Here is a 24,776-nt window from a genome sequence, read left to right as displayed (position 1 = left end):
CGTGCCCGCGGCTGTGCGGGGAAATTCACGTGGCCGGAGGTTTCTGTCTGTGCCCCGAGGAGACAGAGGAGTCCTGTACAAGTGACTTTATTGCTGAGCAGAGGGAGAGGCCGTGGGGCATTTGCCGTGCGCTCTCTGCCATTGTTGTAGTTCGCAGCCTCCTTTTTATCCTCATTTTCCCGGCTCATCTCCCTCTCCCTTTGCCCACTGCCTGAGGTACTTGGAAGGTTCAGACCTCCCGATCTGCCAACTGCACGTCCTCGTTAATGTGCACCCCTACTTTTGTAGAACAGCCGATATTCACGGCTCTGTTAAGTCTTTTTTTGTTCTCGACGTTCAGGAATGTAGCGGGACTTTCTGCGAGCAGCAGTCCATGTTAATTAATAACATTTATTGAAGCTGGTGGTTTCGCCCGGTACTTCCTTATCTACAAGCCCCTGGCCCCTCGCTCAGCTGCTGAATGAGCTGCACTCTCAAGGTGTGGAGCATGGTAAAAAGGTGAGAGGTGCTGTAGCACATCAGAGCAGAAGCAGCATTCGTTTAACCCATGGTCTGCCAGGGAACCACAAAACCATGTCCCATTCCCATCCTTTCCACGTTTGGACTGGTACATGAGCTGCTTTTTTGTTTCCTTTGTTATCTGTTTCACCACTTTTGCTTTGTCATCTATTTGCCAAGACCAGTTTGTGTCATTTGATTTTCCACAAACTCCTCTTTTCTCTGCTAACAGATGATCTGATCCCATCCCATGGTGAAATGTTGTGTTCCTCATTTCAGTGGATTGCTCAGCAGGAAGGTCAGGAGCTGGAGCTGTCTGGGTGGTTATTCCGAGGGCAGCTTGTAATCTAATGGTGCCATTGAAATGAGAAATGGGTTCTGTGGCTCCTGATATGAATTGTTTTGGGTTCCCAGGGGCTGGTCCATGGTGTTGTAGGATTTGTTCTGCTGGCCGTTCATCTTCTCCCCATTTTTGGCCGCTCTCTCCAGCCAGGGCTGCATCAATTGACCATTTTTCTCTAATTAAATCATCAAATACTTGGATTCCCAACTGATTTCCTGGAACTTGTGGTAGCAAGAACATCTCAGTGCTCTAATCCACCCTATATAACATAGACAGTGACAGCACACGTTGGAGTGGGCAGAGGGATGATTCCCCCCCATTTATTTATAGTGAAGTTTTCCCAACATTCTCCATTTGCTGTTCCCCTTTGCAGCTTCACCCGTTTCTGTTGCAGGGTCAGATATCCTCACCCCGGGCTCTGCCTTGAGCTGTGCAAATTCCATCAGTGCAAGCAGGCAGAGCTCGGGGTGAGGGGCAGGGGGAATCAGCCCAATTCCTGCCCCAGGCAAGAGACCCAGGTACATTGGCCAGGCTTTGCCCAGCAGTGTTAATTTGCATTTCTACAGCTCCTCTCCTGGCTGACTAGAACCAAAGCTTCTCTTCCAGGGCTGCCATCTGGTGAGTCACATATGGCCCCCCGGAATCTGCTTTTTTTAAAAAAAGTATTAACTATTTAAGAGTTAAAAGTATCACGGTTAAAGCTCTTCAATTTTGCAAAATGCAACATAAAGGCGAACATGGAAAAACCCAGACCAAAAATTGATTCTCACCCTTCTGTCCCAAACCTACCTGACAATATAAAGTAGGATTATTATAAAAAATGTTTCTCATGTTGTAATCTTATCACTGAAACTGTAGGGAAAACAAAAACTCTCCAAGAATCTCTTTAGTGTGAGAGAGTCAAGGCATTACTTGGTTCTGGCCAGGATGGGCAACAGAAATACTTTCATCCACACATAGCCCGGCTGAGCAGAAAAAATCATTCCATGACATGTCAGTTTTACTCGATTTTTCCTAAACTTTACGTAGTCTGAACCAATCTAAATCCACTGCTTTAATGTTCATTGCTTCCAAGTCGTGTAAGTTTTTAGTATTTGGTTTCCTATTAGACTCGGATTTCTTTCCCTCTGATGTGAATTCCGTCCACACTCCTGGATTTCCTTCTCAGCCTTTTCCAGACCAGGTGTCTCCAGCTGTGCGGGGGCAGTGTCTGGGGCAGCTGTTGGTTGCTGTTTGCTGCGGGGCGTTGATGTTTTGTTGCTGGTCGTTATCTCTGTGGGTGTCTTTTGGGCTATTCCCAGTCTGTTCGGATGTTAAACTCGTCTCCATTGAGTGGTGGAGATGAGTTTAACATCCGAAGAGACTGGGAACCCCTTAAATAAAACCTTTAAAATTTCTTTCCCAAAGGCAAACCTTTGAGTAGAGAAACCTTTCTGAGCAGAGAAATAAGATTTAAAAGAAGCAGAATGGGTGCATTTTGCAGCAATGCAGTCGCAGTCAGCCCAGAGTGTGGGTGTGAGTGAGCCCCAGAGTGGAATTGTGCCGCGGTGCTCCCCAGCAGCTGTGGCAGTGCAGGCCCAGCCAGCGCTGGAGCTGCAGCAGTGGCAGCGAGGCTTGGCCGCAGTGGCTGGAGGTGCCAGAGGAGGGTGGCCAGGATTCCCGAGGGTTTGAGCAGAGGATCTGTGGGCAGGCCCAGGGGCTTGGCCCGCTGTGGAGCCCTGGCTGCTGCTGCGTTGCCTTCAGGGCAGGCTCGGGGGCGGCTCCCATGGTCCTGCTGCAGGCGGGAAGTGCAAATCTCCGGGGCTTCAGAGCCCCTGAGGCCAGGCTGAGGGGTCCCCCCGTGCTCAGCTGTGCTGGCGGCTGTTTCTGGCCTCAGGGACACTTGGCGTGGGCCCCTTGGCCACCAGTGGTGCTGCTTTGCACTCCTTAGGCAGGAGCCGATGTCCTGGCTGGGTGTTGGCAACAGCAAAGTCCCAGGGCAGGCTCTGTGCCAGCCCAGCTTCCTGGGGGAGAGATTCCACAGGAGACAGGATTCTGGCTACAGCCTGCCTTAAATTTACATCCCTTATTTCCACCCTGCACTAGGTGGAGAATTGCCCAGGTAAGGAATTCCAGACTTGAATTCCAAGGGAGATAATTGAATATCTGCCTTGGGTCTGGCTCTTTTTCTTGCCAAAGCCAATGGCAAAAGCTGTACCCATGGCATCTTGGATTCCATCTCCGGCTTCCAAAGGTGTTTCTTTATTTCCCTATTCATTCTTTCTACCCAACCCGAGCTCTGGGCTTGCCAGGGGTTATGGAGGTCCCATTGTATTCCTAAAGCTGCCATAACCCCCTAAAGGGTCTTTCCTGTAAAATGAGTTCCCCATCTGAATCTATTGCTTCCACAATCCATTATCTTTGAATTATTTGTTTTAGAAATAGGTTAATAAGTGATCCAGTGATTGCTGAAGCAGTCAGAATTGCTTTTGCCCCCTGTTAGGTGCCATGGTGTCAGCAGAAGATATTGAAGCCTTCCTGCTCAGGGCATTTCAGTGCCAGGCTCTTACAAGCACCCACAGCTCCGCGGGTTGAGCTGAGCATGGGGCGGTGACCTGCGCTTTGTCTGATTCCCCCCCCTTAATAACAGCCTGTCTTGTAGCTCTTTTCCCTTCTGCTGCCCTTGCAGAGCCATCCACAAACACATTGTCTCCCTCAGGCCAGGGAATGTCCCATCAATCTCTCCCAGCCTGGCTCGGGAGCTCTGTCCCTTGAGTGCAGTCCTGGGTTCCTTGCCAGCCCCTCTCCAGGCTGTTCAAACAGGAGCTGGGTTAAACCCTTGCCCTGTCCTCAGTTCTGAATCCTCCTGTGCCATTGAACAAGTTTCATACTGTAATAACCGAGCCCTGCTCATCCATTTAGAGGCTCTTTTGGTTGTCAAAGCTTTAACTTGATGCCAGACTTGAACTCTAGGAGATCCTCCTGTTATCATCAGTTTTCAAGCCTCTGCTCCCACGGAAGCTGTGGCTGCACAATTCTGCAGACAATGAGGCTGCTCTCTGGCCACTGGGTTAAACATTTTAGCACAAGAATTCCTTTGGCAAGACCCTGTTTAACGTCCACCTATAATTCAAATTCTTTTTCCCTGTCTGGAAGGCCCAGGCCACTCGCCTCAGTTAATCTTAATTTTAACACTTGAAAATTCTGTGTTTCCTCCTTGTGTCCATCCATCCAGTTTGTTGACTGGCAAGATAGGAGTGTTGTAGGGAGACATCCTTGGCTCCAAAAGCCCTGCCTTTAACAGGGACTCAATACCAGGCTGTGAGCCCTTCCTTCCCTCTCTTGGAACAGGGTATTGCCTGTCCTGGTTGCTTTAATTTGTAGAGGCTCCATATCTAATTTTCTGTATTTCCCTGGGGCTGCCCACACTTCTGGGTTCACTTCAGCATAGGCCTTGTCAGACTTTTGACACAGAGGTACAACAGAACTAGCCTCTGTATCCCTTTTTACAGTATTAAAATCCAGCTCTCAAACTCCTTCCTAGTTAATTACAATCACAGGAGGAAGAAAAAGAAATTCATTTATTTCAAACCTATCCCCCACAGCTTCTAATAGTGGTTGAACAAATCATACCTGCTCATCTTTCCCACTCATTCCCTTAAAAATTAAAATATTCCTTTACTATTTTCCCCTTTAGGTCTAAGATTCAGAGCAGATTGAGAGGCCCCTGTGTCCATCAGAAAATGCCTCCTCTCAATGCAGACCCACCTGAATGTTCTCAAGGGCTCCAGTGTGGAGGGTCCCTGGTGTGATGGGAGCTGTGACAGCCCTGCCAATCCATGTCCATCACGGGGTGGACTTGCTGGTCCTGAGGGTGCTGCTGTCTCTGCTTGCAGTGTCCTTGTGCCCTGCAGCTGGAGCCCTGATTCCTTGCCGGGGGCTGTTTGGGTGGGCTGTGCCCTGCCGAGGAGGGCAATGCCTCTGCCGGGTGCTTGTGGCCGAGCCCGTGCCCTGGGTGCTGGGGCCCCCTTGGGCCCTGGGGCTGATCCCTCAGGGGCTGTAGGAGCTCTGCCCTGGCCTTTGCCTTCAGCTTGGCCTTTTGCTGCTCCCTTCTTGCATTCATCTGCTGGGCCTTTGTGCCCAAGTGCTGCAGGGCCTTCTTCTGCCCCTCCTGCAGCCCCCCTCAGTGCCTGTGGGTGCTTGTCTTGCTTTACAAGACAGGTGTCTGCTTGGGAAGGCAGAAAAAGCCTCTCTTGGAATGGAGAATGCAAACCCCTCCCTCTTAATTTTTAGGATAGTGAAATCAAGGGGCTCTCAGGCAAAGATATGGGATTAGGAATAACGGTTCTTTACTAGTGTGTATAATATAATAATAGTAGTGTGTATAAACAGCTCCGGCAGTGACAACAAACAGAGCCCGGAGCCGGTCCCGGCCTTTCGGCTGCGGCGCTTTCCCCTTGGGTGCAGTTCCGGGCACGGCCGGCAGGGGCGCCAGTGGCTCCCGCGGGGCGGGGCAGCGCATCCCTGCCATGGGAACCTCTCTTAACGGCAATAGAGCAATCCCTTCATCTAACTCTTTCACTTTTTTACCTTCTGTAGCCTTTCTCCCGTGTTTTGAGAAAGAATTTGGAGAGGGCTGCCTTTTAACTGAGCTCCTAGTGTTTCGATAAGGTGCTTCCTGTAGAGAGAGGGATTTTCCCTGAACAGCAGGAGCTGTGGTTACCAAGGGGACGTAACTCAGAGCAGGACGGGGTCAGGGGAGGATATCCCGCCGAGGCTCGGTCGGAGTGTGGGCAGGGTCTGCTGCCGGAATCGCCAGAGGGGGATCTTCCCGTGGAGGCCGAGCCGGAGCGTGGGCAGCCCCCACATGGCTTATGGCGGCTGATCCGGCAGCTCCTGGCAGAGCAAAGGCAGGTGGGAGACCCCGTCAGCAGCAGCGGCGGTGCCCAGCGCAGCTGGCACGGGCAGGGCAGCCGGGGATGGGATGGCTGGGACCCGCCCTCGGTGCGGTCGGCGCGGTGACCTCGGCCCACGCGGCAGGACAGAGCAACCCCCATCTTCCCCAGCATGGCCGGCAGAGCGGCCGCGGGCCGGGCAGTGGGGCCAGGGCACACAAATTCACCGCCAGCGCCGGGGCAGGTGGAGCTGCCCTGGGCAGTGAGCCCGCACCTGGGATGGAAACCGGGGCAGGCGGAGCTGAGGCGGGCAGCGAGCCGGGACCCGGGACAGGCGCCTCGGCCGCGAACGGAGGGGGCAAGAGCTGCAGAGGATCCCACTCTCTTTCTGACTTTTCCTCTTGTTCCCCTCCCTTTCATTTCCCCTTTTTATTTTCTTGGTTTTTTCCTCGGGTGTTTCTGATACTTCAAAGATTTTTATTCTCCTAAAATCTCCTGTCTAACATATGGCATATTCTCTTTCTTCTAGATTAAATGGGTTTTTTTCCAAATAAATCCAGAACCTAACAAATCTAAACTTCTGCTTGGATATTTTGAAATGGTCGACGAGCTAACTCATGACCTCCTAATGTTGTTTTTCTCATCACCTTTTTATTTATCCTTTGGCAAATTAAGCATCTTTCAGTTACTTGCTTTGCTACACCAAAAATCCCAGTGCACCCAAAATTCCTTAAAAAATGATCACACAAAGCTTGAGTACGCCAGTGGGGTTTCTGATGCACGTCTTCTAGTATTTTCCTAGTAAGCACATTTTATTAAGTAATTGTCTTCCATGTAGAAGTTTCTATTTCCCTGATTTATCTTGTTCATTTCCTATCTTGTTTAATTCTTTTTTCTTGGCTTCCCTAAACTTTGGAATTTCCAGTTTTTCCTCGTTTGGAGTTAATATTAAAATAACTCTTTCAGCTCCATTTTCTGCTGCATCCTTAGCTTTGTGATCTGCCCCCAGTTTGCCCAGTTTGCCTCTCCTTTGGCCCGGGCCGGGTTCCCCTCGCCCGCAGCAGCTGGGAGCAGCCGAGAGCCCCGCGCTGCCCATGCCGACCTGTCCCGGCTCCATCGCCGCTGCTGCCGCGGGCTGCGAGGGCTGCGGGAACGGGGCACCGAGGGTGTGGCTGCTGCTGGGGGAGGAGGAGGAGGGAGGAAAGGGCAGGGATGGAGGGGGAGGAGGAGGCGGGGTTAGCGGGGAGGAGCAGGGGGAGGGATGGAAGGGGCGGGATGGAAAAGGAGATGGGGGGTGGGGATAAGACAGGGGAGGAGGAGGAGGGGGGATGGAAGAGGAGGAAGAGGAGGAGAAAGAGCAGTGAAGGAGGCGGGGTGAGGGGGAGAGGGAGGTGGAGATAAGACAGAGGAGGAGCGGGAGGAGGAGGAAGAGGAGGGACAAAGGCGGATCAAGGCTGAGCTGAGGGAGCCACGCGGTCTCCAGCCCTGTCTGAATTCGCAGCCCCCACCTGTGGGATCATCGCCCCCCCCATGGCGCAGGTGAGTGGGGAGGGGGAGCCCGGCCTGGATATCCCGGGGGGTCCCTGGGTTGGGTTTTTGGGGGGATGTTTGGAGAATGAAGAAGTCCAAGGCTGAGCGGAAAAGGCCCCTCGGGGGGACATCGGGGGGTGGCGGTGGCGGCTGCCGGCAGAGGCAGCCTGGAGGAGCAGAGCCCTGTGTCCCCCAGGAGGCCAAAGTGGGGAGGCCAGAGAGGGGGGAGCGCCGCCATTGGCGGGAGCCTCAAGAGCCTGGAGAGGGGCAGGGGGGACTCCTTGGAGCCGCTGCAGCGCAGAGCAGAGAATGAGGGGAGAAGGGAGCCCGGGAGCCCAAACAGCCCCGGCATCCCGAAATGGGGAGAGCCAAGAGGGGGCAGTGCGTCCCCAGAGATGGCCTGGGGGGATCTCGATGCCCTTGCCTGTGGCACGGAGGCAAATCCCATGCTGTCCTTGTCCTTCCTCGCCCAGAGCAGGAGCTGAGCATGGAGAGCAGGGAGGACAAATGCCCGCGGCAGAACCTGGTGGCAGAGGCCGTTTTGAGCGGCTCCACGGCACAGGAAGCCAACGGGGAGGAAAAGCCCCGGAGATGCCATACGAGGAGGGGCTGCAAACGCAGATGGCGGGGATGTGAGGGGGAAAGAGCCAGCCTGGGCCGGGAAGGCGGCCGGAGATGGAGCCAGAGCTCGGAGCTGGTGCTCCATGAGCAGCTCCATGATGGGGAGAAGCCCCACACATGCATGGAGTGTGGGAAAAGCTTCACGTGGAACTCCCACCTGATTGTGCACCAGAGGATCCACACTGGGGAAAAGCCCTATGAGTGTGGGGAGTGTGGGAAGAGCTTCAGCCAGAGCTCCAGCCTGATCGTGCACCAGAGGTCCCACACGGGGGAGAAGCCCTATGAGTGTGGGGAATGTAGGAAGAGCTTCAGCGCGAGCTCCAGCCTGATCAGCCACCAGAGGATCCACACTGGGGAAAAGCCCTATGAGTGTGGGGAGTGTGGGAAGAGCTTCAGCAGGAGCTCCAGCCTGATCAAGCACCAGAGGACCCACACAGGGGAGAGGCCCTATGAGTGTTCCGAGTGTGGGAAGAGCTTTCAGACCAGGTCCCATCTTCTCCTGCATTATCAGAGTCACACAGAGGAGAGGCCCTTCCAATGCCCCGACTGTGGGAAGGGATTCAAGCACAACTCCACCCTCATCACCCACCGGGGCATCCACACAGGGGAGAGGCCCTACGAGTGTGATAAATGCAGGAAGAGGTTTCTGACCAGCTCCCATCTCCTCCTGCACTATCGGATTCACACAGAGGAGAGGCCCTTCCAATGCCCAGACTGCAGGAAGGCATTCAAGTACAACTCCACCCTCGTCACCCACCGGCGCATCCACACCGGGGAGAGGCCCTATGAGTGTCCCCAGTGTGGGAAGAGCTTCTCCTGCAGCTCCAACTTGACCCGACACCAACGGAGGCACCGCTAAGGGAAGCCCTGCGAGTGCCCCGAGTGCGGGAAGAGCTTCGTGCGCTGCTGCAGCTCCATCCCCCACTGGAGGAGGCACTTTGGGCACAGCCCTGGTCACTCACATTCCCTGTGATCCATGTTAGGAACACACCTGGCTACTTCTACTTTTAATTTCACGTTAATTTTTTTCTCTTCTCCATGTGTTTCCACTCCAGAAGCCAAGAGGGATGGATCTGTCCCCTCAAAACCACTCAAATCCCAGTGAAAACAGCTCAATCTTATCCTAAAAGGGCTCAAACCCACCTCAAAAGAACTCAGTGCCATACCAAATTCGATTTCGTCAGCCACCAGGCTGAGATGGGGCTGGGAGAAGATTGGGAGAAGTGGGATCTCAATTAGAGTGGTGGGATGGGGATTGTGTGGGGCTGGGTGTGTGGGATGTATTTGATAGCAAATAAAACTCTCAGACTTACTGGTTTCTTTCTCGTTCATGTTCAGTCCATTGCAGTTCTGTTTGCAGGGTGCCGCCTCCCAGAGTGTCCCCTCACAGTTGCGGCCCTTGGCCTGAGCCCGCCCCTTTCCCCTCACGGTTCCCGCCCTTTCCCTGCCACCTTTCCCCTCACGGTTCCCGCCCTTTCCCTGTCCCCTTTCCCCTCACAGTTCGGCCTTTGTGAACGCGGGAGGAGGAGGAGGAGGGAGGGAGGAAGAGGCCGAGCGGCCGCAGCACAAGAGGAGAGGGAGAATCTCGTGGCCCGGGCGCTCCCTGGAGTCGCCGCAGCCCCGGAAGCATCGCCCTCCATTTTGCAGGTGCCGGGGCTGGGGGAGCGCGGCTCAAATATCCCGGGGGGTGCCTGGGTTTGGGGTTATTTGGGGGGGATGTTTGCAGCTGGCAGGGCTCCAAAGCTGAGCCGCAGATGGCCCTCGGGGGGATATCTGGGGGTCCCGAAGCCGGCATTGGCTGCTCCCAGTATGAGCCCAGTTGATCCCCCATGTGCTTCCAGTTTCCTGGGCGCTCCCACTATGAGCCTGGTCACTCCCAGTATGGGCCTGTGCACTCCCAGTATAATCCTGGTCACTTCCCCTGCCTCCCTGCATGATCCCAGTCACTCCCAGAGGAGGTCAGTCCCTCCCAGTCCTTCCTTATGATGATGCAATTTTCTCCCAGCATGGTCCCAGTTGCTCCCAGTTCCTCCCACTTTCATCCAGTGTGTTCCCAGTTCTCCCAGTTGTCCCTAGCATAGTCCTAGGCGCTCCCAGTATGATCCCAGTCTCTCTCAGCAGGGCCACAGTCATTCCCACTTGCCCCCAGTGTGTTCCCAGTTCCCCCAGCACATTCGCAGTCTGGTCTTAGTCTGCTCCCAGTCCCACAACCATATGGTCTCAGACCCTTCCAGTCTATCCCAGTTGCCCTGAACATTCTGGCAGTCATTGCCAGGCACTCCAGTCACCTCAGCACTGTTCATGTGCCCCCAGTTGTCTCCCAGTTGCTCTAATTACGTCCCCAGTTGTCTCCCAGCATGGGCCCAGTAGTTCCCAGTAACCCCTAATCAGGGTCCAATCACACCCACTCTAATCCCACTATGAGTGTAGCCACTCCCAGTATGATCCCAGTCCCTTGCAGTCTAATCCCAGTTGCTCCCAGTCACTCCCAGTCTGATGCCAGTGCCCTCAGTGTGATCCCAGTTGCTCCCAGCATGGGCCCAGCTGTTCCCAGTGTGCTTCCATCACTCCCCTATGGTTACAGACACTCCCAGGATGGTCCCAGTTGAACCCAGTTGCCCCTGCTCTAGTCCCAGTCCCTCCCCATATGATCCCAGTCCCTCCCAGCATGGTCCCACTCACTTCCAGTTGCCCCCAGTGTGGTCCCAGTTCTCCCCAGTGTAGTAAACCCCATAAGTTTGGGAAAAGCACCATGGAGAATATGAACAATAGGAATGCTGAAACAGCAAAAGAAAATTCCTGTTTCCCTGTCCTCTACCCTTAACCTATCTCTGTAACCCTATAAGGCAATGTCATGTTAACCCCTTACCATTGGTCAAGCTTGGATCCTTTCCAACCCTATAAAAGAAGCATACTGTACCCCATTAGGGGAGAAAGAAGAAGAGCAGAGACCCTTCACGGACCTCCCCAAATAAAGCCATCTCCGTGGAACAGCCTGCGCCTTCTCCTTCTCCTCTCTCTCCGTCTGCTGCAGCCTCAAGCCCGGGGCACCACTACCTAGCAAGCAAAGCTGAAATCCTAAGAGCTTGCAATCACTATAGAGCTGATAATCACCATGCTCGCTGGATGGCAGCCCCATGGCGTTGGCATGAGCGAGCGAGCTTCGGGCACCCGGTCCCTACTCTGGGACTGAGCTCCTGAGCCCTATTGCTCTGCTTTATGATAAGGCCTATCAGAGGCTTTATTACTCCAGGTGCACCAGCATTCTCTGGTAGAACTCCATAACCGTGTTGGAGCACAGGGTCACCTGGTGGAAGAGAAGAACAGTCAATTCTCCCTTACAAAAGCTCCTTACCCACATCTGATATCCTCCAGTTCCTGAGGGAGGATTTGGCCTTAATTCTTCTGCTGCTCCATGTGCAGAGCACAGTCTGAGAGTAACAAAAGCCTTCTGGCAATACCAGGTTTGTTAAACACCCCTTGCTATCAGGGCACAGGTCAGCTACATTAAAACATTAGACTACAGCTCTATGCACCACTACACTCAAATTAAGGGGCCAATTTCTCATCTGACTACAGTGACATCCATGCAGAGGAAATCTGACTTGAACACAATGAGTTCAGCTTCACAGCAGGAAGCAGCTCACCTTGCTGTTCATTCAAATCAGCCTGGCCATTCTCTTCTTGATCATCTTCATGGTCCTCCACAGCTCCTTCAAGTCTTTATACGTCCTCTGGAAGCGAAGCCTTCTCTGCTCCATTTCCATCCTGCGCCTTCTGGCCTCTTCTTCAGCTCTCCGGGCCGCTGCTCTCTGCTTCATGGCCGCCCTTCTGGGCCTGAGGCAGAGGAAGAAAGGCAGGACGAGCAGCTCAGCAGCAGCCCAGTAGGGCCCCTGCTGCACGGCTGCCCAGAGCAGGGGTCCCCAGGCAGGCTCGGGTGGCTCTGGGGTAGCCTGCTCCAGGCCCTCTTTGCCCAGCTCTGCATCCTCATCCCAACTGATCACCACGGGCCGTGGGAAGTGGAAGAGGAGCAGCACCAGCAGGGCAGGGACTGATTTGGACACCATGGTCTGCAGGAGGAGAGAGACAATTTGTGTTGCTTTGCACAAGAGTTGCAAACCCATGTGTTATTAGGGAATGGCCGCTCCTGCTGTGCCAGAGCGCTCGAGCAGGGGTGAGAATCTGGTGTCAAAGTGCATTCATGTGCTCCATGTTGCATGGGGCACCCGTGTGCAGGAATAGAGAACACCTTCCCTCAGATGGGATCTGCTGTGGCAAGGCCCCTCTGGTTTTCTCCTCCACGCAGCAGTTTGCATGCAGAATGTGGGCAGATGTAACTTGGAGGTCCTCCTGCTCAGCCTTGGGTTCCCCTTGCAGAGCCTCAGCCCCTGCGTTCTGTCAGGGCCCCTGGGCAGGTGGGATATTCCCAGAGGAGAGGGGCCGGCTGTGTCCCCATTGCCCCTGTCCCTTATGTCCCTGTGCTCAGGCGGGCACAGAGAGGATGGGGACTCCTGCCTGCCCCGTGTCCTGTCCGCCTGCCGGGCCTGTCCCAGGGCAGCCGGGCTGTGATTGCTGTGCTGTGTCCCCCTGTCCCTGCTGTCCCTGCTGTCCCTGCTGTCCCTGCTGTCATGGCCCACTGCAGGTTCCACACCTACACAGCCATGGTGGCTCCTGAGCTCTGCCGGGACCTAAGTGACAGTCTGAGTGGTGGCACTCCTGGTTTTCTTGCATTTGGCATCGCGCAGAGCAGAGGCTGGATCACAGCACCAAAGGAGCAGCTGCTGCAGGGGAGGAAAGGAGCCTCTGCATGGCCAAGGGCTGCTGTGGTGCCCCTGTGTCAGGAATTCCCCACAGCTGACACCTGAGTCCAACATGGAGACTCACAGACACAGCGTTTGTTCAGGCATTGCCTTTATTGCATCTTGACAGGGACTGCAGCTGCCTGAGGGAAGTCACCCTCCCGAGACAGGAGGGCAGAGAGTGTAATTTAAATTAACCAATTGTGATTATAGGCATTCGTAGCAACAGTCTATATACCGGATATATGAATATTAAACAAGACACAAAATAATTATTGGATCATGAAGATTAAGCAACATTTGCTGGTTTAGATAAAAAGAAAGTATACTTAAGTTTTGGTTAGCTGCAATAATTCTTGGTAACTTTGGTGAATTATAAGTTCTATGTAATATAAGGAAAAGTGCCATTATTTAATTCCTACATATTATTAAAATATCTATGATCTCTTACAAGAGTATTAATCTGCATTATAGTAATAAAAAGTTTGGAAAATGTTGCTAAAGACAATTATTCTTAAAGAAAACATTTTCAATATTTCAAAACTATTGAAGAATTTGAATCAATCTCCAATCATTGGCCCGATGCCTTCAGATGGTGCTTTCCTCCGAGCAGATGCAAAGGCTCTGTATGGGAAAGGGTTAAAATCGATGCAGTTACTACAGATCCCGTGAGGAGAGAGAGGGCAGAGGGGCAGGGTGTGTCAGGAGCCCGGACCCTGGCCCCGGCGCAGGGCTGTGCTGGGCAGCAAGCGCAGCTCTGTGCGCCGGCTGCTCACAAAGATGTGCGGCTCGCCTTGGCCGGCCCAGAGAGCATCTCCAGCAGGAAGCTTTTCTTCACACAGCCACTGCCTGTGCTCCTCCAAAAGCCTGCCCTGCCTACCTTCAGCATCCTGTTTGTATCCCTATTCATTCCAATCAGCCTGGCCATTTGCTTTTCTATTTCTTTCGTGGCCCGGCGCATTTGCTCCATGTCTTTGAATCTCTTCCTAAGGAGCCGCCTTCTCCGCTCGCTTTCCACCTTCCTCCTTCTGGCCTTTTCCTCAGCTCTCTGGGCCGCTGCTCTCTGCCTCGTGGCTGCCCTTCTGCGCCTGAGCCACCAGCCCAAAGGCAGGAGCAGCGGCTGAGCAATTTGCCAGAGCTGGTGCAGGTAGCGCAAGGCAGCCAGGAGCCAGGGTCCCCAGCCAGGCTCAGCTGGCTCTGGGGGGGCCGGTTTCATCTCCTCTGCACGCTGCTGCCCATCCCCGTGAAATCTGTCCACCACGGAAAGTGGGAACAGGAAGATGAGCAGCACAAGCCCAGCCAGGACTGCTCTGTGCGCCATGGTCTGCAGGAGGAGAGAGACAAGGCTTTCACTGGGGCTCCCAAGAACAGTTATCTCCCCTCCCCTTCCTTTTCCATTCAGCACTTGAGCAGACACAGCATTTCTCATCGTTTTCCACAGAACAGTACAGGTGCCAGTTCCCATCTTGTGGAGCCCTCTGCCATAAATCAGCCTGACAGGTTTATTCTCTATGTAATGGGAAATGATGACAAATGCAGCTGCATAATCACGTTAGTAACTCACCATAATGACTGCTTCTGGGGTGATTTATGGGTTTTGTCACATGTGAACTTTCAGAACTTTAGAGGTCACATTTTTCACACTTTTTTGTTGGAATCTCAGTTTATCAGACTTTACTGCAGCATTAATCACTTGCAGTACAACCCTGGACTTCACAAATGTATCACATCAGCATGAAAAAAGGCAGAGAAAATAAGAACTGTTGTGAATTAATGAGCTGGGTAACACATGTCTCACAACAGCGATGAAACAACCTGTGTTCTTCTTCAAGCCGCAACAGAAAGTCCCAAAGTCTGGTTATTTGATTTTTTTTATTTTTTTTTTTCACAAAACACAAGCAGCAGCAAAGAACTGAAACAACACAGCCAGGTTTGAAACCTGAAAGATCTGCAAGGCTGAGTCTATCCTAGTTAATGGTGAAATGATGTGTGAATCTGTCCTAGATGTTCAAATGAAGAAGATTGATTCCCAGTTATAATATGGCTTCTAAGCAAAACACTGGGATTATATAGGAGAAATGCACTTGTCATGAAACAACCAAGAAATCAGAGAGACAGTTCCAAGCTCTATAGTGAAGGCCTGGGAAATGTTCAGAGTTACCATCTATGGAGTTTGGTGCAGGATAAACTGGAACAAAAGGCCATCATTACCCAAATTGATTTCCTTTGGGCTGGTTTGTTGGTTTTTTGGTTTGTTTTTTCTTTTTTTTTTAAATTTTATTTCAGATAATGTTTATAATACTCCAAGAAATATGATGAAAAGGTCAGCATGATCCATCAGACACAAGCAGGGGGGCTGGGGTAGATGCAACATGTTCCTTGCACTGGAGGGTAGACAGAGGCAAGATCTGGTTTGGGGTCAATCACACCTGGATCAGGGAGGTGGCTGAAACCTGGGCTGGCCAAAGCCTTAGAATCACAAAATATCCTGGGCTGGAAAGGACCCCCAAGGATCACCAAGTCCAACTCCTGGCCCTGCAGAGGACACCTCCCCAAGAATCCCACGCTGTGCCTTGGCATGTGCTGGTGGGCAGGAGCACACAGCTGGCCGTGGCTTTGGGTGCATGGGTAAGATGAGATGGTGAGGAGCATCCCTGCTCCCTGAGCTCCTGGAGAGCTGCAGACACTGATCACTGGTAAGGACAGCACCAGGGCCATGGCCTGGGGCTGGTGATCTGGTGTCTCCTTTCTGCTGCTGCTTTCTGCTACAGATAACAGCCTGGTACCAAGGTCTTGTTGCTGAGGTCATAAACGGCTGGTGAGATTCCCTCCCTGCTCTTGTCTGCACAAGTTCTTATGCTCAGCACCAGGAAGGATTGGGCCAGAATGGAAGCATTTGGGGTCTCAGGGCTGAGGCTGAGACAGACAGCCAGGCAGAGCAGCTCCTCCTGGCTGATGCAAACATTAGCCCTGTGCTGGCCAGGCCAGTGATCCATAGCTATGGGTCCACAGTTATGGTGGTGGTGGGTATTCACTGGGAGAAGAGGAGGTGTAAAATGAAGCTTCTGAAGCTGCTTGGCATCCTGGAAGCTGCTCAGCCCCCACTTGACCACAGTGGTTGTTTGGCCAGCTGAAGTGATGGAATTCATTGGGCGGTGCAGGGACAGTTTTCTGTGGAAACATGAAGGACTTTCAGGGGGGATGAAATACGGCCTCATCGTAGAAACAGCTGGGCTGAACACTCTTTATTCCAGCTATGAATCTTTGCTCTTAAGAGCAACAGATTCCACCTTTCATTAAACCAGAACTTGTTGTTGTTATTGTTGTTATTTTGAGGAACATAAATGACCTTTCTTGTTTATTTTATTAGCATTTTAAATAATCTGGTCACCCACTGCATGCATGAAACATGAGATGTTACCAAAGTGTAGCTCACTTCAGACAGGGAGTGCTGATAGTTGGCAGATCTGTACAGGTGTCCTCATCCTGTGTGCATTGGATGTTATCCCATCCAAGCAGGCATTTTAACACAAGCAGCTATTTCACTGAGCTTAATTAACAACAGAAATAAAAACTATATTTTTTTATCAATGTTACTTTGACATCTACCATCACTCAGCGAGAGGTTTATTGTTATGGACACATAATATTGGCTTTTTGCAGAGATTAAAATGGATTTTCTATCTGTGGTGTTAAAGTAACTTTGTTATTGTCTTGGTTTGAAAAGCCAGGTGTCTGCTAAGGAAGGCAGGAGCCTCCCCTGGAATGGAAAATGTAAACCCCCTTCCTCTGAATTGTTATAATTTTGAAATTAAGGAGCTTTCAGGCAAAGATATGGGAATAGGAATAACAGTTCTTTTTTAGGAAAAATTAAAAATATAAATGCAGTAGTACAAACGAAAAAAACCACAGACAGAGTCAGAACAGGACGTGACACCCTGTGGGTCAGGGTGCTGGCAGCAGTCCCATTCACTGGTGGCTGCAGCCCTCCTGCAGTGCCAGGTGTGGTTCTGTTGGAGCAGGGATCCTGGAGAAGGGTGGAGTTTTCCTCTGAAGGTCCAGGGCTGCTGTAGATGGGCCTGGGAATCTTCCTTCCTCTTGGAATCCAGTAGGAAAAGGCTGATCCTCTGGGAAACCCGTGGAGAAGAAAGACAGCTGCTCCTCTGGGAATCCAGTAGGAAAAGGCTGCTCCTCTGGGAATCCCATGGAGAAGAAAGACAGCTGCTCCTCTGGGAATCCAGGAGGAAAAGGCTGCCTACAGTGTTCCAAATCTCAGATTCTATCCAGGTAGGAATGCTTGGCTCCTCCCCCTGGGCGGAGCATCTCCCAATGGGATGATGTCATTTAATCAGCCATGCAGTGACACTCAGTGGCCCATTACCAGAAGATAATTAATAATTAATGGCCTATTAATGGAACACACCTCCCCACAGGGAGGATTGGTTGTGGAAGAGAGAAACTGCCCAATGAACAGAAGATAACTGCCCCACCACTGACAGATGGCAAACAGAACACACACTTATCTTGCAGTCCAGGACCTGTCCCCACTGGCTGCCCCCATTCTCCAGAGTTCATGGTGTCCAGGGAGGCTGCAGCTGCTGGTGCCGGGAACAAACGAGACGGGTCTGGGTTTCAGAAAGCTCCAGAATCCATTTCTGACCCCCGAAAGACAGGGCAAAGGCAGGGCCATGGGGCTTTATAGGGTATCCCAGGGCTGGAGTGTGGGTTTGGGTCGGGGGAGGAGTTCTTAGCAACACAAGAAGGGTGAGACCAAATTCCTGCCTCTTAGCAACAGGGGCACCCCACACAGAATGTGTCCCCAAATCCTTAATTCCCCCTCAAACACCTCTGAAATGGTGGGACTTGAGACATCTTTGATCACTTTCATTCTCTAATAACACTGATGCTGTTAGTTCCAGAGTGCCCAGGATCCGCCTGGCAAGTCAGCTCTGGCAGGAAGAAGGCGGCTGCCAGGGGGCTGCTTGTGGCCTCTGACAGCCCCATTGCTCAGGGCTTGCCAGCGCCCCAGCCCCTCAGGCCCTGCCCCAGCACGGCCAAGCTGCCCGGCAGCAGCGCCGCAGCCCCACAGCAGCTCCAGAGCAGCCCCATGCAGAGGCACCTGGGAGCCCTCAGCAAGGCAGCCAGCAGCAGACGGGCAGGAGGGCACGGATGGCGCTTCCTGCCTGGCACAGGGCTTGTGGCCATCTCCAGGCAGCGCTCTGGCAGGGATCCCCGCAGCTCCGGCCCCTGCCCAGCTGCTCTGTGGGCAGCACAAAGGCTTCAGCAGAACCACCAAAGGCCAAGGGCCTTCTGGCCATTTCCCCTTGCCCACTGCACACCTGGGCAGCTGGCTGAGCACAAGCACCCTTTATCCCCTCTTCCCCTAGGCCCTGCGGACCCTGAGCAGCAAAAGAAAGATCCTGGCAGTCTGTGTATTAGAACACAGTCTATATTTACATGGTAAAGGAAAAAAAAAAAAAAAAAAAAGAACATTCTTGAAGTAAAAGAAAATTCCTCCTGACTCAGGTGGCCCCAGCAAAAAGAGCTTCTGGGATCAGCTCTCCACAGAGCTGCGGCAGGGCAGGCAGCCGAGCAGTGACAGACGAGGCCGTGTCTTCCATGCCCTGCGCAGGTGATTTCGGAGCCACTGGAAGCTGGAGATGGGAGCCCGCTCTCCTGACTTGAGGATGCAGAGGGTTTGAATTGCCAGGCTTCCGACGGCGAGGCTGATGTCATTTGTTTTGTCTTCAAGGGCTGCAAGAGAGAGCAACAGAGCCAGGGTCAGAGCCGGATGTGCGGGGAGCCGAGGAGAGCCCCCAGCAAGGGCCATGCCAGCCGGCTCTTGCCATGGCCAGGAGGGAGCAGGGAGCAAGGCGATCAGGCCGAAGCTGCGGGCCACCAATGGCCCCCGTGGCCCTGAAAGCTCAGTGTGCTCTGGCCACGGGAGCAGAGCCCTCCGCAGCCAGGGCAGGGCTTGCAGCTCCCCCCGGCAGCCCCCGCTGCCAGCCCGCTGCCCTCACTCACCAGTGCAGATCAGCTGCAGCTCTCGCTGCTGCCCCCTCAGGCGCCGCCCGGCCATGCCTGTGAACACAGAGCCTGTCACGGCGGCAGTGGCACAGCTCCCTGCCGGCGGCGCTGCCGGCGCTGTGGCCACACGGGCTGCTGGCCCGGCAGGGCTCAGCCCGGCCCTTGGCGCACGCTGCCGCCCCAGGGCACGGCTGCCAGAGGGCGGCAGCAGCAATGCCCAGCCCAGGCGGGGCTCCACGGCGCCGGGCCCGGCTGGCGCTGCCGGGGCAGCAGGCGGGGCCGGGGCCGAGCTGCGGCGGGCCGGGCCGGGGAGGGAGCGCGGGTTCGTGGCTCACCCATGAAGCTGATGGCCGCCTCTCGCAGGGGCTCCTGTGGGCTCTGCAGGTAGCGCAGGGCCCGGCGCAGGTGCTCGGCCGCTCGGCTCCTGTCCTCTGCCAGCTGCAGAGAGCGGCAGGAGGGAAGGCTTGGCGCGGGCTCAGCCCCTGGGCCGGGCACTGCCTGCGCCCAGCCCCGGCCTCCCCTGCCCGCACAGCCCTGAGGCGCGGCCAGCAGCCGCCGGCCAAGGGTCCCGAGGGGAGGGGGCAGCGGGCCGGCTGCTGCCCGGGGAGCCGTGGTGCCGCCCCGCAGCCTTGCCGGGCCGGGGCTCCACGGGCACCCGGCTCGGGCCCACGGGAGCCTGGAGAGGAGCCCGCGCCGCCTCTGGCTGCCACAGCGGGCAGGGGCACAGCTGCCCGGCCCGCACGCTGAGCGCCGCCCTCAGGGGCCTTCTCCAGCCTGAGGCTGGGCCTTGCAGGCCCTCCTTACCAGGCACTCGCTGAACTTCCACAGTTTCTGCTCCTTCACCAGCTTCTTGAGATCCCTCCTCTTCATCAACTTGACCGCACAAAGCAGCGCTTCCCGAGAAGCCTGGAGAGCAGCAGGGACGCCGAGATGGCCCCACAGCCCAGGGCACGGCACCCGCGTCCCCTGCCATGGCCTGCAGGAGGCTGCGATCCAGCAGGCGCAGGGCAGGAGGCAGCCGAGCCCCCTGCCAGGGGAACAGCAGCAGCCCACGAGTCCTCACCTCTGCCACACGCTGATTCTCATCATGGCAGTGGAAGAAGAGTGCAAGCAAGCTCTGTTGCACAGGGCTTTCCAAAGGTTTTTCTCTCTCTTCCAAATACTCCATCATGTCTCGGAAGAGTTTGATGGAGAGCAGCTGGACCTGGCTATTATCCTGTAGGAAAAAAAAAAGAAAAAATACCTCAGCATTGGCTCCTGCAGGCCCCCCTGGGCACAGGGCTGGAAATGCACAGGGCACACAGTTTCCAGGCAGCAGCCAGTGGCTGTGGCTGGGGGCACAGAGCCTTACGTGGTCAAAGTGTGGCAGGAGCGCCTCAGCCAGCTGCAGGGCAATGGGGGTTGACATCAGAATATGTGATTTGTGCAGGAATAGAAAGCTGAGTGTGATGAGGGTCATGCCAGCTATCTCTGCATCATTGTCGCACAGAAGGTCCATGAGGCATTGGGTCAGGCTGCACATTCTTTCGGCCTGTGCGGAACACAAGTCTGTGAAAGGCCATCCTGCTGCCGCAGGGCCCAGAGGCCAAAGGCCTGTCCCGAAGCACGCGGGCAGCTGAAGCGGGAGGCAGGAGAGCTGGGAGCACCTGCCCCAGCGCCCCAAGCCCAGGCCAGGCCAAGTGACTGCGTTCCCAGTGCAGCTTCAGCCACCGCCCCCTTCTCACCATTGAGGGATCATCAATGAGCTCCAGCAGGGCCCTGAGCGCCAGGCGACGCCTCTCCCTGCACTCGCTCTGCAGGTACCTTGAAGAGACCTTCACAACACTGGCACCACATTCACTGGCATCCAGGCACTCGAGGAGCTGAAATGCACAGGCCAGTGATGGGGGAGCCGGCCGGCAGGAGCCTGGAGCCACACAGGGCTGGGCTCAGGCAGCAGCAGCAGCAGCAGCAGCAGCAGCAGCAGCAGCAGCAGCAGCAGCACAGGGCGCGGGCAGCGTCCCAGGCGGCTGCGGCTCCCAGAGGGCAGAGAGCTGGGAGGCAGCTCAGCCAGGCAGCGCTGCACACCCGGCTCACCTCCACAAGGAACGCCAGGGCGGGCAGATCCCAGTGTGGCTCCTGTGTGCTGAGCAGCCAGAGGAGGTGGAGTGCAATACTGGAACCCAAGCCAAGACAAGCATGGCGCATCTCCCTAGGAGGGCGAAAAAGGGACCAGGAACCTGAGCAAATCTCTCCAAGGACAGGCTCGCAGAGCCTGCTGGTCTTTCACCACCGTCCTGCAAGGGGACCTGGGCCCTTTAGGAGGTGTCTCCTCCTGTGCTCTCTCCCCTCCCAGCCTTTTCCAGTCTGCTTGGCCGTCCCTTGGTGACAAGGCCCTGTGACCCAGGGCCACGGGGACTGTGTGGGACAGCCCGGGCACAGGGCACAAATGCCGGGAGCAATGGGGAGAAGGGGAGTCTCACCTGGCCAGCAGACCCACGGCATAGTGGCGGCTGTCAGCACAGAGCAGCGTGTCCCAGCCACGCTTGCGTTCCACTGACACCACCACCTCCTTGTACTGCTTTCGGCAGAGCAGGGACTTCAGGCTCTGCACTGCAAACCTGTGTGCACAGCAAAGGCCAGGTCACCCTGGCAGCACTGGCTCCTTGGCAGGCCACGTGGCAGGGACAGGAGGACTGGCATGGAGCACCTGTTGGGGCTGGTGGCAAGGCCGTGCTCTTGCAGGCATTCCTTCCAGAAGGCATCGACCTCCTCTGGCATCTCTGCTGTGCTGAAGAACACTTGGAAGAGCAGATGCACAAATAGCTGGGGGAAATACGACGTCACTACACGTGGCACATGGGGCTCCTGGAGCATCTTCCACATCACCACAGTTGCCTGCAAGGGACAAAGGCCCTCGAGACAGTGCTCAGTGCCCAGGTGTCCCTGGGGCAGGGCCCGAGCAGGGCAGGGAGAGGCCCGCAGAGACCTTGGCAGGGGGAGCACAGGGCCTGGTGGGCCTGAGGCTGCCCCTGGGCCAGGTTTCAGGCCAGTGCCTGAGGCAGGGAGATGCAGTGGGGGAAGGAGGATGGAGAGCTGCTGGAGAGGCGGCCTTGTGGCCAGCAAAGGCCACTTGCAGAAACTCACAGCCAGGCCAAAGACACCCGTTTTGTCCCCATCGGAGGTGCACGTGCTGCGCTCTGGCCAGCTGCCCAGCACATCCAGGAGGATCAGCAGCACTGGCTCTGCAGTCCTGGACGAGCACATGATGGTCTTCCACATGGAGATGGCAGCTCTGCGGGGTTAGAGCTCTGTCTCAGGGGGGTCTCAGACACAGCACCGTGGCCTGGGCATCCCTAGGGGCCCGGGCTGACCGCCAGCTCTTCCTCCGCCCACTGGGCCTGACCAGCAGCAGCCAGGCAGCCCAGCCCTGTGGGGACAGGCCCCTGAGGGATGGCAAGGGAGCATGGCAGCAGGCTCGGGGGCTGACGTGCCAGGGCTGGGAAAGGCAGCAGCCAGAGGGCCCTGGAACTCTCTGTTGCTCAGACACCTGGGCCAGGCGGTACAGGGTGATGGGCTGGGGAGGCCTGAGCCCTCTGGGCAGGTGGGCCCCATACCTGTCACAGGACGGGGCCGCACGCAGGAGCGTCAGCACTGTGTCACCTGGGTGTGCTCTGGTGAGATTCAGCAGGGCCTTGTCCAGCCTGTGCTGGGCAGAATCATTGGCCAGGAGCCATCGGTGAATGGACCTCACCATGGCGGGCACCTGGAGAAGGCACGGGGAGACTTGGAAAGCTGCCAGAGGGAGCCATGTCCCCAGGGTCCCCAGAGAATGCTTCCCTTGCCAGCGCACTGCCATGGCCTCAAAGGCTCCCAGGGACCAGCAGGCGTGGCTGGGGAAGCCATGGGACTCATGGGGGAATTGAAGCCTGGCCCCAGGCTGCTCACTTGTTCTGGCCTGGCAACAGCCTTCTCCAGGAGCAAATCCAGCAGGGCGGCACTGGTCTCATGACTGAGGAGCTCTGAGTGAGCTCTGAGCCCAGTGCCCATGGTGCTGGTCTCTACCTGCCCAATGCTCCGGATAAAGTCGCAGACGAGCTGTAGGAGAAGGGCAAGAAGCCGGGGATGTTGCATGGAGTGCTGCACACACGGTGCTGGGCTGAGCAGGGACGGCAGGCCCAGCCCAGGTGGGGGTGGCTGCAGGTACCTGCGCTGTTCTGCGGAAGCGGCCACGGCTGGATTCCTGCTCTTGTGTGCGCTCCAGGGCTGCATCTGGCAAAGAGCGAGTGCAGCCAGAGCTGAGGGGCTGCGGGAGAGGCCGGAGAACAGAGCCCAGCCCTGCACTGCCCAGGCAGGGAGAGCCCCGGGATGCCCCAGGGGATGGAGCACGGCCACTGCGGGGTGTCTGCCCAGCCCCTCTTCCCTCCTGTCCATGGGCATTTCCCCAGGGGATGGCATGGCATGGCATGGCATGGCATGGCATGGCATGGCATGGCATGGCATGGCATGGCATGGCATGGCATGGCATGGCGCCAATTGGCTGCAGGCTTCAGCCCTGCAGCCCAGCTCTGCCACTCACCCTCCTGCGGTGGATGGAACGGCACCACCTCTTCTGTCTCCTGTGCTGGGGCAGCTCCAGGGCCTTCTTCTTCCTCCTCCTCCTCCGCCACCCAGGCCAGCTTGGGCACTCTCGGGGGTCTCTGCTCCATGGCTGTGCCTGGAGCTACTTGCAGGAGAGATGCCTTGGGAAAGCTCCGGGGCACCAAGTCCCACGCTCTGCCCTTGAGGGCAGCTGCAGAATAGAAGCCTCAGGAAGGCCACGGGTCAGCGAGTCCTGTGCTCTGGCCTCGAGCTCAGCTGCAGGAACAGCGCCGCGGAGAAGCTCCGGGTCAGACGGGAGCGAGTGCGCTGTGCAGGGGCTCCTCACGGCACCGCTCTGTCCCCTTGTGCCCCGTTGCGTGTTGCCAGCAGCCGGGCAAGCTTCTATTTCCCACGTGTCACAAAGGGGCCTTGGACACCGGCTTCCGTTCCATGGCACGGTGACCGTGCTGCAGCGTGCCACCCAGGGCCCTTGCACACACTGCCTTCTGCCCCGGGGCCGCCCCCGGCCCAGCCAAAGTGGCCCAGCTTGGAAGGAATCCCTGGCCCCAGGTGTCTGAGACAGCCCGCACAGGATCTTTAGCAAGGGCTCAGAGCATCAGCAAACGCTGCCCGGCTCTGCGGGCTCAGTCCTATCCCCATATCTTTTCCCAAGAGCATTTGAATTTCTAAATGAGAATCATTTGAAGGGAGGGGATTGACATTTTCCATTTCAGAGAAGGCTTCTGCCTTCCTTAGCAGACACCTGTCTTTTCAAACCAAGACAATTGTTTATCATCTTGCAGATCCGCACTTGCTGGGCAGCCCCGTTTTACACCCAGGGCCTGGAGAACCATTGCCAGCAACTGGGAAAATCCTAGCTGCTCCATCCTCCCAGAGATGAGGTCTCCAAATTTGCCCCAAAAGTGGCTCCAGCTTTTAGAGGCCAAAAAGAGCAAGCCCCAGTGACTTGATGATAGTTTTAGCCCAGAAAGCCCTGCAGCTGATGGCACACTTGACAATCAGCAGGGGACACAGCTAGGCCAAAGCCCAGAGCTCTGCCGGGAGCCTTTCTCCTCAAATACCCTTCAAACAAACCTCCATGCAAGTCAGTTGGGAAAGTTTCTTCAAATGATCCATTTCTGGCACTACAGAACTGCACAGGGTTCTGTGAAAGATTCTAAAGCAGCTGCTCTGGAGTCCAAGAGAGTGGACTAAGAGTCCTTGTCATCTATTTGTAGCTAAATCCCACTTTGGGCCATTTGAAGGAGTTTGGAAGGAGCTAGAGAGTGGACCTCTGAGTTTTTTAGATGATGCCATTGCGTTTTCTTCTCTTCTCCATAGACAGGAAGGGTGAGTTTGGCTCACATCTGCACTGCATGGCTCACAGGGCCGCAAGACTTGCAGTTACAAGAGCTTTGAAGGATTTCTTGGTCAAGAAGACACAGCCAACATGGATATTTATGTTTTGGAGCCAATCCTTCAAGATTTCGTCTTACGGACTCATGCTCTCGGGGTCTCTCGCTG

General features: G+C 55.4%; 1 protein-coding gene and 1 pseudogene across 1 annotated transcript in view; one reads left to right on the top strand and one right to left on the bottom strand.

Annotated features, from left to right (window-relative positions):
• Positions 1-24,776, top strand: part of LOC136570728 (uncharacterized) — a 2,607,743-nt pseudogene that overhangs the window by 1,607,111 nt on the left and 975,856 nt on the right.
• LOC136570729 (uncharacterized) overlaps positions 1-24,776 on the bottom strand; it is a 2,347,277-nt gene that overhangs the window by 1,458,890 nt on the left and 863,611 nt on the right.

This window comes from Molothrus aeneus, unplaced genomic scaffold (genome assembly GCF_037042795.1).
Source record: "Molothrus aeneus isolate 106 unplaced genomic scaffold, BPBGC_Maene_1.0 scaffold_36, whole genome shotgun sequence".
Taxonomy (NCBI): Eukaryota; Metazoa; Chordata; class Aves; order Passeriformes; family Icteridae; genus Molothrus; species Molothrus aeneus.
Note: the sequence above shows the minus strand (reverse complement) of the source record. Positions and strands in the feature narration are given on the sequence as shown.